Source organism: Microtus ochrogaster, chromosome 4 (assembly GCF_000317375.1).
Source record: "Microtus ochrogaster isolate Prairie Vole_2 chromosome 4, MicOch1.0, whole genome shotgun sequence".
Lineage (NCBI taxonomy): Eukaryota > Metazoa > Chordata > Mammalia > Rodentia > Cricetidae > Microtus > Microtus ochrogaster.
In genome coordinates, this window is record NC_022011.1 from 14573869 (window position 1) to 14584700 (window position 10832).

At 38.2% G+C, this 10832-nt stretch overlaps 1 protein-coding gene across 1 annotated transcript in view; it reads right to left on the reverse strand.

The window, feature by feature from the left end:
- The window catches only part of Rspry1 (ring finger and SPRY domain containing 1), a 51732-nt gene that overhangs the window by 38721 nt on the left and 2179 nt on the right, over nucleotides 1–10832 (reverse strand). The window lies entirely within an intron of this gene.

Consider the following 10832-nt stretch of genomic DNA (forward strand, 5'->3'; position numbering starts at 1 on the left):
TTATTATGTACACAATATTCTGTCTACATGTATGCCTGCAGTCCAGAAGAGGGCACCAGACCTCATTACAAATGGTTGTGAGCCACCATGTGGTTGCTGGGAATTGAACTCAGGACCTTTAGAAAAGCAGGCAATGCTTTTAACCGCTGAGCCATCTTTCCAGCCCTGTGCTACATTTTCAAAGGCTCCTTCTGTGATTAAAAAAACAAACAAACATGTCCTTTATTTAAACATATGGGAAAATTTAATGTTTCAAATAAAATATCTAATTACAGATGTCTATTGATGAAAAAGTTATGATACAAATATCATAACTCCTATCTAATAATAAAAGAGTGAGGGAAGCTACACTGATTTCCCAAAGAAGGATCACTCAAGAATTTAACAGAAATCAGGGCTGGGGAAATGGCTCACTCTACAAGCATGAGGATCCAAGTTCAAAACACCAGCACCCCCATAAAAGATGGCATGGCAGTATGTGCTTGTAAACTTAGCATTGGGAACTGGATCCTTGTAGATCCCAAGTAACTCATCTAGCTAAAATGGTCAGCCTCCAGTTCAGTAAAAGATTCTACTTCAAGACAGTAAGGCAGAGAGCAATAGAGGAAGACATTCCATATTCTGTTCTGGCCTCTACATATCCACAGAGAACATATGTACATGCACCACCCACCCATAGAGAGGAGGGGAAGAGAGGGACGGAGTGGGGGGAGGGAGAGGAACAGAGTGAGAGGGGTGGGGAAGGGGGAAGAGGGAGGGAAAATTTATAGAAATCATGCAAATGGTTACACACAAAGGTTTTCTGTTACATAAGGAAGATTGTTTAGAAAAATTGTGAATTCATGAAGAAGTTATGCTCTTCACAATGATTGGTCTGTTGCTACAAAGTTAAGAGTAAAATCACTGAAAGAGTCCGAGCACCTTCTGCCAAACATTAGGCTGAGACTAGGAGGCTAAAACCAGGGAAGGCGAAGTCCCTGCACTCCATGGATGGCTAATCTCATCCCACACAATGTGCTGACCATCATACATGATGGAAACAGCTCTTCATTGATCTGAAAACGTGTGACTAGGTTCTGGAATGAAGTCTTGGAAGTAGGCGATAGAAAAAATGATAAGTAAAACTAAAACCAAAACAATAAAAAACTCCAACAATAGGCCAGGTGTGGTGGCGCACACCTTTAATCCCAGCATTTAGGAGCAGAGGCAGGTGGACCACTGAGTTCGAAGCCAGCCTGGTCTACAGAGTGAGTTCCAGAACAGCCAGGACCACACAGAGAAACTGTGTCTCAGAAAAACAAAACAAAGTAACACCCCCCCCCTCCAAAAAAAAAACCCAGCAAAAAACAAACAAAAAATGGAAATGAGAATTTTTTCTTTAAGGTTTGAGGACAATTTTATTAGAGTTTAATAGAAAAAACCTAAGGCAGGCAACCTGTAAATCTCAGTGGCTACTTTGGGGAGAAAAGAATGGAGAAGGAAAAATATCCATGCCATATGAGTTATATTGAAATGGAGATTAATTACACGGTGGGAAGAGAGACTTTGAGAAAGACTAAGAAAACTTAAAGTACCAGAAAGCACTAACTCTGGCCAGTGTCCAGAGAGTCAGAAAAAAGGAGAAGGTATATCATTCAGAAAGGTGGGCAGACTCAACAGAACCTCACAGCAGCTTGTAGAGAAGGCCAAAATGTTTACCTACACAAACACACACATATACACACACACTCACACGTATACATACACATACATACTTACAAGGATGTAACTGAATATATAGGTAAGAAAATGATAAAAGGACTCAGCTGGAAATAGGTTTTTTTTTTAAAACATAAAATATACCCTAAAATCACAAAAGCTGTATTATATTTCTATTACTATGAAGGCCAGGGTAAAATTCCCTCTCGAGAGTAGATAATCAAAAGTTTTCAATGCTTAACAGACAAAGGAGAAAGAAACCAGAGATAACTTTACTAAGTTAAAGGGGTTTTATAAATTAAGCCGATTTCTGAAAAAGACCAAGTGACATTTAAAAATACAAGCTCTAAGCCAGGCCTAGCAGCAAGCACGTGACTGCACTTCTAGCACTTAGGAGGCTGAGGCAAGAGGATTGTGAGGTTTTTGTTTGTTTTTTGGTTTTTGAGACAGGGTTTCTCTGTAACTGTCCTGAAATTTGCTTTAGACTAGGCTGGCTTCAAATTCATAGAACTCAAGATCTGCCTGACTCTGCAACCCCATGTGTTGGGAATAAAGACATGTGAGTTTTAAAAGCCAGCGTGGGTTATATAGCACGACACTGTTATATGTGTGAGCTCATGTTTTGGCCCTTCCTGTCCAATAATCCACAAGGCTGTTCACAACCACTTACAACTCCAGTTCCAGCGAATCTGGTTTCCAAGGGTTCCTGCAAGCAATATGGTGCACATAAACTCATGCAAGTAAACACATCTAACATAGATAATAAATATATCTTTAAAAAGAGAAAAGAACAATGTTAAAAGTACCCATGAAGAAGGCAATTTGTTGGGTCTCAACAACTTCAGACTTCATCCTATCTAAAATTATTTTCCTAAGGCTTGTATATGTTTAGAATAATTAATTCCTTAATGTAGATTTTTTTATTTAGTATAATTTTAAAGTGATTTGAAGACACTACATACATGCAAGAATTTTTAAAGCCTGACTAAGTTTGAAGTAAGAAGGGAAAAATTAAAAGTTTTTTTTTTTTTATTTCTGAATTGAAGTCAAGTGCATTTTGGGTCACTGCCTTCAATAATCCAGAAAACGGTGTCCACTATAAATTTCTTAGGAAGGATATGGAGTGTATTTTGTAATCTCACTAAGCTGTCCAGACCCAGTTTGGCACTGAATTCCTGACTTGTATGATTCTCTGTCTCAGTTCCCCAAGTAGCTATGACTATTGGCATAATGCTACCAGCCTAGTTAAACAGATTTTTTAAAGTTTTCAATTATTTTAACAGTAGAGAGACTTTTTCTTCCTTTGCTTTAATTAATTTTGTTTTGTTTTATCTAGACAAGATTTCACTATGTAGCTCTAGCTGTTCTGGAATTCAGGCTGGCCTCGAACTCACAGAGATCCTCCTGTCATTGCCTCCCAATTGCACAGCACTATGCCCACTAGAGACTTCTTCTTCTTCTTTTTTTTTTTTTTTTAAACAAAAAGCTATAATGACCAGGTGTGGTGTAGGTGGTAGAAGCCATGAAAGGTTACACAGAAGATCACTCATGAAACATAAAGAAAAAATTAGAGCAAAAACATACAAAGAAAAGGCATATAAAGAAAAAACTATCTTTAAAGAGTTTGTGAAATGGCCATATTCTTTAGGCTTACAGACATGGCACACATATGTACAATGTATAAACTCCTTCAGCTTCATTCAGTACTACAAATGCATAGCTTCATCCTTAGAAGTGGGAGCTACCATGACATGCTTTCATTGGAAAGAAGCCGTGACTACTGGTTATTCGGGTGAGAGGGTAAACAATTACACTTCAAACAACTTTGTTTTGTCTCTAAAGGAAAGAGGCAGTATGTGTTCCATTGCCAAGGACCACTGCTTCAGGACAGAATCTCCAGCTACAGCTTTTGCACAGGATATCAGAGGCCACTTGAAGCTCAAGCACAGTACATGGACATCACAGACAGGCCTGGGTACAAGTCCCAGCTCTGCTCTGTTTACTGGCAGGCACTCTAATGAATCTGACCATGATACACTTTACAAAGAGGAAGACAGTAATAATTCTTACCTCACAGTAACTTCAAAGAGTCAGAATTCACATTTCTAGGATGTGGCCCACGCCTGTGACTACTGAAAAGCTCCCTAGGTGATTCTGATGCCAGCCAAGTCTGGAAATCACTGTTAGTTCCTGGCACAGAACCTGGTATCTACTGAAAGAATTATGGGGCAGACTGAAATACTAAGTAGTGGTTCTTGTGAGGTCAAATATATCAATATTCCTTCCAGAAAAATAAAGATCATTTTTAAATGCTTGGAGATGACAGCCAAAATAGCCATTAAGAAATAGTCATACCTACAAAATAGTGGGGGTGAAGGAGGGCTCCAATATGAATGTATAAAAATTTCATAATAAAACACTTTAATTAGTGAAAAACAATAAAAACAGCTCCCTATAGTAATTTTCATCAGATCTACCCTGTAAAACATCACTAAGAAAGTAGATGGTATGCTGCTCATGGGTACATTACCCAGAGTTTGAGAAAACTACCGTTTATATAAAAGCAATACACTTTTAATACCTATAAACTTCAACACTATCTTTTTTTTTCTTTTTGGTTTTTCAAGACAGAGTTTCTCTGTAGTTTTGGAGACTGTCTTGGAACTAGCTCTTATAGATCAGGCTGACCTCAAACTCACAGACATCCTCCCGCATCTGCCTCCCAAGTGGTGGGATTAAAGGCGTGCACCACCACCACCCGGACAACATTATCTTTTCACCATTAGCTCAAAAAGTCAACTTTAAGACCAAACATAAACAAAAAATAAGGACAAAACCCTGGTCATTTAAGTATGCACAACTATTATAATTGTGATTGGGCAATGCTCAACTGAGTCAGAGAGGCTTCTTATCACTGAGTATAAATGCTTAGAATATTTTTCTTACCATCTTAATGACATTATACCATTTTATACCATTTTGCTGCTAGACGATAATTATAGACAATATGGCATTTGTAAATGCATATCTTTAAAGTGAAGATTTTTTTATTACATTTATACAGTTAAGGTATTCAATTTTCCTATGAGGAGAAAAAACCCAACAAGCTCAGTAGATCTTAATAAATCGTAAATTTCGTGTTAATTCAGTGAGGTTCTGTCCCACAGTCAGTAAGAAACAAGACTCTACCCTCAAAGCCAGCTCACCACAGAAGTTTTGGCCAGCTGGTCTAACCCCCTCTAACAAATGGTCCAGGAATTAGTGATTTATCTTTTCAAATATTTGCTTGCATTTAGTTATTAAGCACACGACAGAAAGAACTTTTCCAATACTGTCCAGAATGGAGATGCTGGTTAAATGAATGATCATAAGGACAGAAAACAAAATGCCAACTAATGTGATCTTTACCCCACCATTCCAAAACAGTGTTACAAGACACAGGATGTTTTCCAGCCCTTCACCCCTCAAGGCTAAACCAAGCAGCATGAAAGGCCATATTGTATGCTGCTTCAGTGATTTTCTCTCATTAGAAGATGTTTTTAGATTCTCTCAGTATAGTGTGTCTTATTTATGACGAACACTTTCAAGCATACAGCAAAGGGGGACTAGTGCACTGTAAACAGCACCTATATACTTACCACATAGTCTACCAGTAATGTTTTGTGTTTGCTTTACCACAAATTTGTCCATCATCATATCCACCACACTACATTTTTAAGAATGTTTTGAAGAAAACTACATACTTTAGAAAACCCCCAATAATTCAGCATACCTATCACTAGTCAGACCTCAATATTTTTAGAAGCTAAATTTATACTATTTCAATGCTGAGTTTTGTTGAACAAATATCTGTGTCTTCAGTACCTATCAAGATAGGGTACATCTCCAGTAGGGCACTTGCAGACACCACAGTGGAAGAAAAGAAAAATACAGGATACATTACACAGAAATAAGTTTCCTTTGAAAATATCTTTTAGGATACCCAAAGAGCATAATTTCTTTAATTATTGAGGTTAGATGGAGGAAAACAAATTTAGTACTGCAATAAGATAAATGCGGATATATTTTAAGACCACACATGCCAGTTGAAATAGAAAGTACCCAAAGTTTTTTTTTATTGCTTTGTTTTATGTGTAAGGGTATTTTGCCTGCATGTGTCTGTGCCCAGAAGGAGTCAGATCCCTTAGAACTGGAGTTCCAGATGGCTGTGAGCCACTACGGGGGGTGCTGGGAATTGAACCCATAGCCTCTGCAAGAGCAACCAATGATGCTCTTAACCACTGGGCTATTTCTCCAGGTCTCCTAAAGATTTTTTTTTTTTTTAAATTACTTAAAGTATTAAAGCTCTAGAGCATTTGTTATGTTGTTGGAGGGGAAAAGAGAAGTCTGAAATAGTCCTCCTTCTCCACAGTTTCCACTAACTATAGATATTTGAAAAGAAAAGAAGGATTGAATTTCTTTTCTGTTGCTGTGATAAAAAGGACCCCAACAAAAGCAAACCATGAGGGGGGTTAAAAATAAAATTTAGGTCTTGACTAGAGCAAGGACTTTTCAGAATAGAGAAAACAAACATGAAATATCCTTCGATTAAGTCTTAAGGATGAAAAAAATCTGCCTTAAATGCAAAAAGGAAATTCCAAGTAAAAGCTAAGGTAAGTGCTAATGATGGCTGCAGAAGAAGGGAGAAAAACAAATTTAATATTCTTTTCTTTTTGGTTTTTCGAGACAGGGTGTCTCTGTGTAGATTTGGAGTCTGTCCTAGAATTTACTCTGTAGCTAAGGCTGGCTTCAAACAAAGATCTGCCTCCCTCTTGCCTCCCAAGAACTGAGATTAAAGGCATGTGCTACCTACCAGTGCCCGGCTCAAATTTAATATTCTTGATTACTTGAAGGTTTCACCACAGAAAACCTAATAATAGGAAGAATATTGCTATTTTATCCAAAGTTTTTTTTTCTTTTTTTCTGAGACAGGGTTTCTCTGTGGCTTTGGAGCCTGTACTGGAACTAGCTATGTAGACCAGGCTGGTCTCGAACTCACAGAGATCCACCTGCCTCTGCCTCCCGAGTGTTGGGATTAAAGGCGTGCTCCACCATCGCCCGGCCTATCCAAAGTTTTAAGGAAAAAAATTTTTATTGAGAAAAAACCTCAATGCTATTAAGAAAAGTAAATAAAGATATAACTGGCACAAGTGGCAAAATTTTTCTTAATAATACCTGTTTAAAATGGTGTCTAAAACACCTGACTGTACACACAGTTGTATACCCATCAGATCTAATAGGTGGAGTCATAAATACCTAGGTGAATTTATTCTAAAATTTGTAAAACTAGAAAGTGGCAAAATATTTTAAAAAACAGAAAACATTTACAAAATGTTTAAAGTTTTAAAAATTGTGATGTCACCATTCAATATACCAGGTATTGAACAAAGATGAAAAATGTCTGTATACTCTTGTCAAAGGGAGCCAGGGTTAGGGACAAAGGACAGCAATACACAATACACTTAACACCCTAACAAAGCCTATGGATAGACTGTTGATCCCACCAGTTTTCTAGTTGAAAAGGAACTTAATTACACTGAAGTATCTCATATAAAACAGCATTAGCAACTGCATTGCAACACTCTCTCACAGGATCCCCGTGCAGACCAGTGAGATGGTGGCTCAGTGGTTAAGATGCACACTTTCCCACACAGGCCTGGTCACCTGAATTCAATCCCTGGAATCCATGTAAGAGTGGAAAGAGAAAACAAAGTCGTTCTCTGATCTCCACACATATATGCACACTCAGAGAACAAAAATAAATTTTTTATTTTGGTTTTTTGAAACAAGGTTTCTTTGTAACTTTGGAGCCTGTTCTGGAACTAGCTCTTGTAGACCAGGGTGGCCTCGAATTCACAGAGACCCACCTGCCTCTGCCTCCCGAGTGCTGGGATTAAAGGCGTGCACCACCACCACCCAGCAAAAAATAAATTTTTAAAAAATTCAGAAATTAAAAACCACACAGTGAAAGGTTAACAGAGTTTAAAAATTAAATTGATAAAGCTATAAACAATAAGTTTAATGAAAACAACAAGGATCAGAAATCCAATGGAAAATCAAATTATTTTTGAGACAAAAGATGTTGTACCCCGATATCCTTTCTGAAGGAATCCTCTGTAGGAATCCACACTATATACCTGATAGGTGAGAAGTTTTGTACTGGTGCCAAATGTCCCAGGACAGACCACCTAAGGGAAAAAAGGTACTAGAGACTACAATAAAAATCTTTTGAAAAAAAAAAATCTGTGTTAATGTTCACATGTGATTAGAGGCACAGGCGCCAGAGAATATATGTGGACATCAGGACAACCTTAGGCCTTGGTCCTTGCCTCTTATCTTGTTTGAGGCAGTCTCTTGTTTTGCCATGAACACCAAGTTTGCCAGCTTCTGGAAATCCTACCAATTCTGCCTCCTACCTCCATGTAAAAGCACTGGGATTATAGATTCACCCCACTTCACATGGCTTTATATGGGTTATGGAGAGTTGAATTTAGGTCCTCAAGTTTCTATGGCAAATGCTTTTGCCCACTGAATCATATCCCCAGTCCAATTGCAGCAAATTCTAATTGCTTTAGTCTGAGGTAACAAATACAGTATCTTAGCGAGCCTTAAAAACAGACCTGGAGTCCGGCAATGGAGGTGCACACCTTTAATCCCAGCACTTCGGAAGCAGAGACAGGCAGATCTCAGTGAGTTTGAGGCCAGCCTGGTCTACAAAACAAGTTCCAGGACAGCCCAGACTGTTACACAGAGAAACCAAAAAACCTGTCTTAAAAAAACAAAACCAAACAAACAAACAAAAAAAAACCTCAACAACACCCCCCCCCAAAAAAAAAACTTGACTTGGAAGGTTATTAATATGAAATTCATAGGCATCTGTAGCTACGAACAATGACAAAGCAGTAAGGACTGAATAAAGGAGCTCTATTTCTCGTGAGGAAGGGTGGAGTTGGGGTCATATTTTGAGAATACTGCATTCAGTGAACAAAGGAGAGGAAACTTAATTCTTTAGGAGGTAGAAGTAAGAAAAAACCAACTCTGAAACATAAACTGCAGAATAATAATACACTTGCTGAGTAAGAAATGTTAAACCTTCTAATTGAAGTGTACAGGACCTGTGAAATTATGCGTGGATGCTGTAATTTCAAGCAGGGGGAAAGCTTCATGCAGAAGTCATTCCTTACTGAATTCTTATATCAACTTTTTGCTATTTAAATATTTTCTATTTCTCAAAAGCTCAGACAAAAAAGGCAGGTAAGCAGGGTGTGGAGAGGTGGCTCCGCAGCAGATCACACACTGCTCTTGCAGAAGCCCCAGCACCCATGTTGCTTGGCTCACCAGTGCCTGTAACTCCAGCTCTAGGAGGAAAATACACACTCTTTTGCTCCACTAAAAATTTCCTAAGGGCTGTGGCCCAGGTTTTGGCATTCACTACTTCCTGACTATTCAGCTTTTCAATTTTTAAATTTGAATACCAGAAAAAAAAATCCAACCAACTCAATGGCAAATGCCTTGAAAATGCCAAAAGCAAGGAGGAGGAGGAAAGAGGAAGAAGAAGAGGAGAAAGAAGGAAGAAGAGGAAGGAGAAGGAGGAAGGAAGAGAAGGAGGAAGAGGAGGAGGAAGAAGAAGAAAAAGGAGAAGGAGAAGAAGGAGAACCAGCATCACCCAAATGACTGAAATTGATTGATAACTCGTTCAGTTAGTCATTCATTGGTGGTGCCCACCTTACACTTAGAATCTCGTGATGAATATTAATACAGAAAAATTCCCATTTACTATTTTGTAATAGAGATCACCATTTTCAAGAATTCCTAATAGGCCTGGAGAGATAGTTCAGTGCCTAAGAGCACCCAAGTTTTGTTCCTAGCAGCGACAGGCTCACAATTGCCTGATAAAACTCCAGAGGATCAGCACCTGTAGCTCCAGAGGCACCCTCATACATGTACCATATTTCCCTTCCACATACACATAATTACAAACATTAAAAATAAAATCCTTTTAAAATTTGTTTACCAAATTTTCTAAGCGATTCTTAATAATATTTTAAAGCTGCACAGATTTTAGAGTATCAAAGAAAGTTGTATTCTAAAACCTTCAAGGTGATTCTCCATCATAAATTCAATTTCACTGGATAAGGTGTTGCACACCTTTAATCCCAGCACTCTGGAGGCAGAGGCAGGTGATCTTTTTGAGTTCCAGGCCAGCCAGAGTTACATAAGGAGACCTTGTCTCAAAAAAAAAAAAAAAAAAAACAAAAAACAAAAAACAAACCTAGGTATGGTACACACCTGCAATCCCAGCACTCAGGAGGCTTAGGCAGGAGGACCACTGGTTTCAGGTCAGTTTAAGAATACATAGTAAGAGTTCGAGGCCAGCCTGGTCTACAGAGCTAGTTCCAGGACAGGCTCCAAAGCCACAGAGAAACCCTGTCTCGATAAACAAAAAAAAAAAAAAAAATACATAGTAAGACCTTGTCTCAAAAAAAAAATTCATTATCAGAAAAAAGTTAGAGAAAATATTATATAATCCTTGAACACGAATTTAATCTCCAAGAGTTTAAACAGATTGTTGTAAGTACACTTCAGAAACACAGCTACTGTTACTAACCTTGCTAATCATACTTCAGAGCTGAGAGAATTGCTTGTTCCCTATTCAGTACAGAAAAACACGCTATTATGTACAATGCTAAAGCTTTTTGTTCCCCTTGATACTAAAAGAAGCTATTTAGCTGACTAAGCATAAAAATCTACATAGGCCATGATGGAATACTTTATATAATCAATAGCTTAAAAACATTGAGTCTAGAAAAAAAATGAAAGTCCTGTAAAAAAAAAAAAGCAAAAAGCAGAACTTACAAAGATATTTAAGCAGAAGCCCCACACACTATGTATCTGGGAAATCAGGATGCTCACAAAGTCACCACAGTAAACAAAACAGCAAATGTGAAATGTGAGATTAAAGGCAGGAAATCCAGGCCAACTTTTCTTTTAAAGCCTATTTTTTAAAGCCGGGCGGTGGTGGCGCACGCCTTTAATCCCAGCACTTGGGAGGCAGAGGCAGGCGGATCTCTGTGAGTTCGAGACCAGCCTGTTCT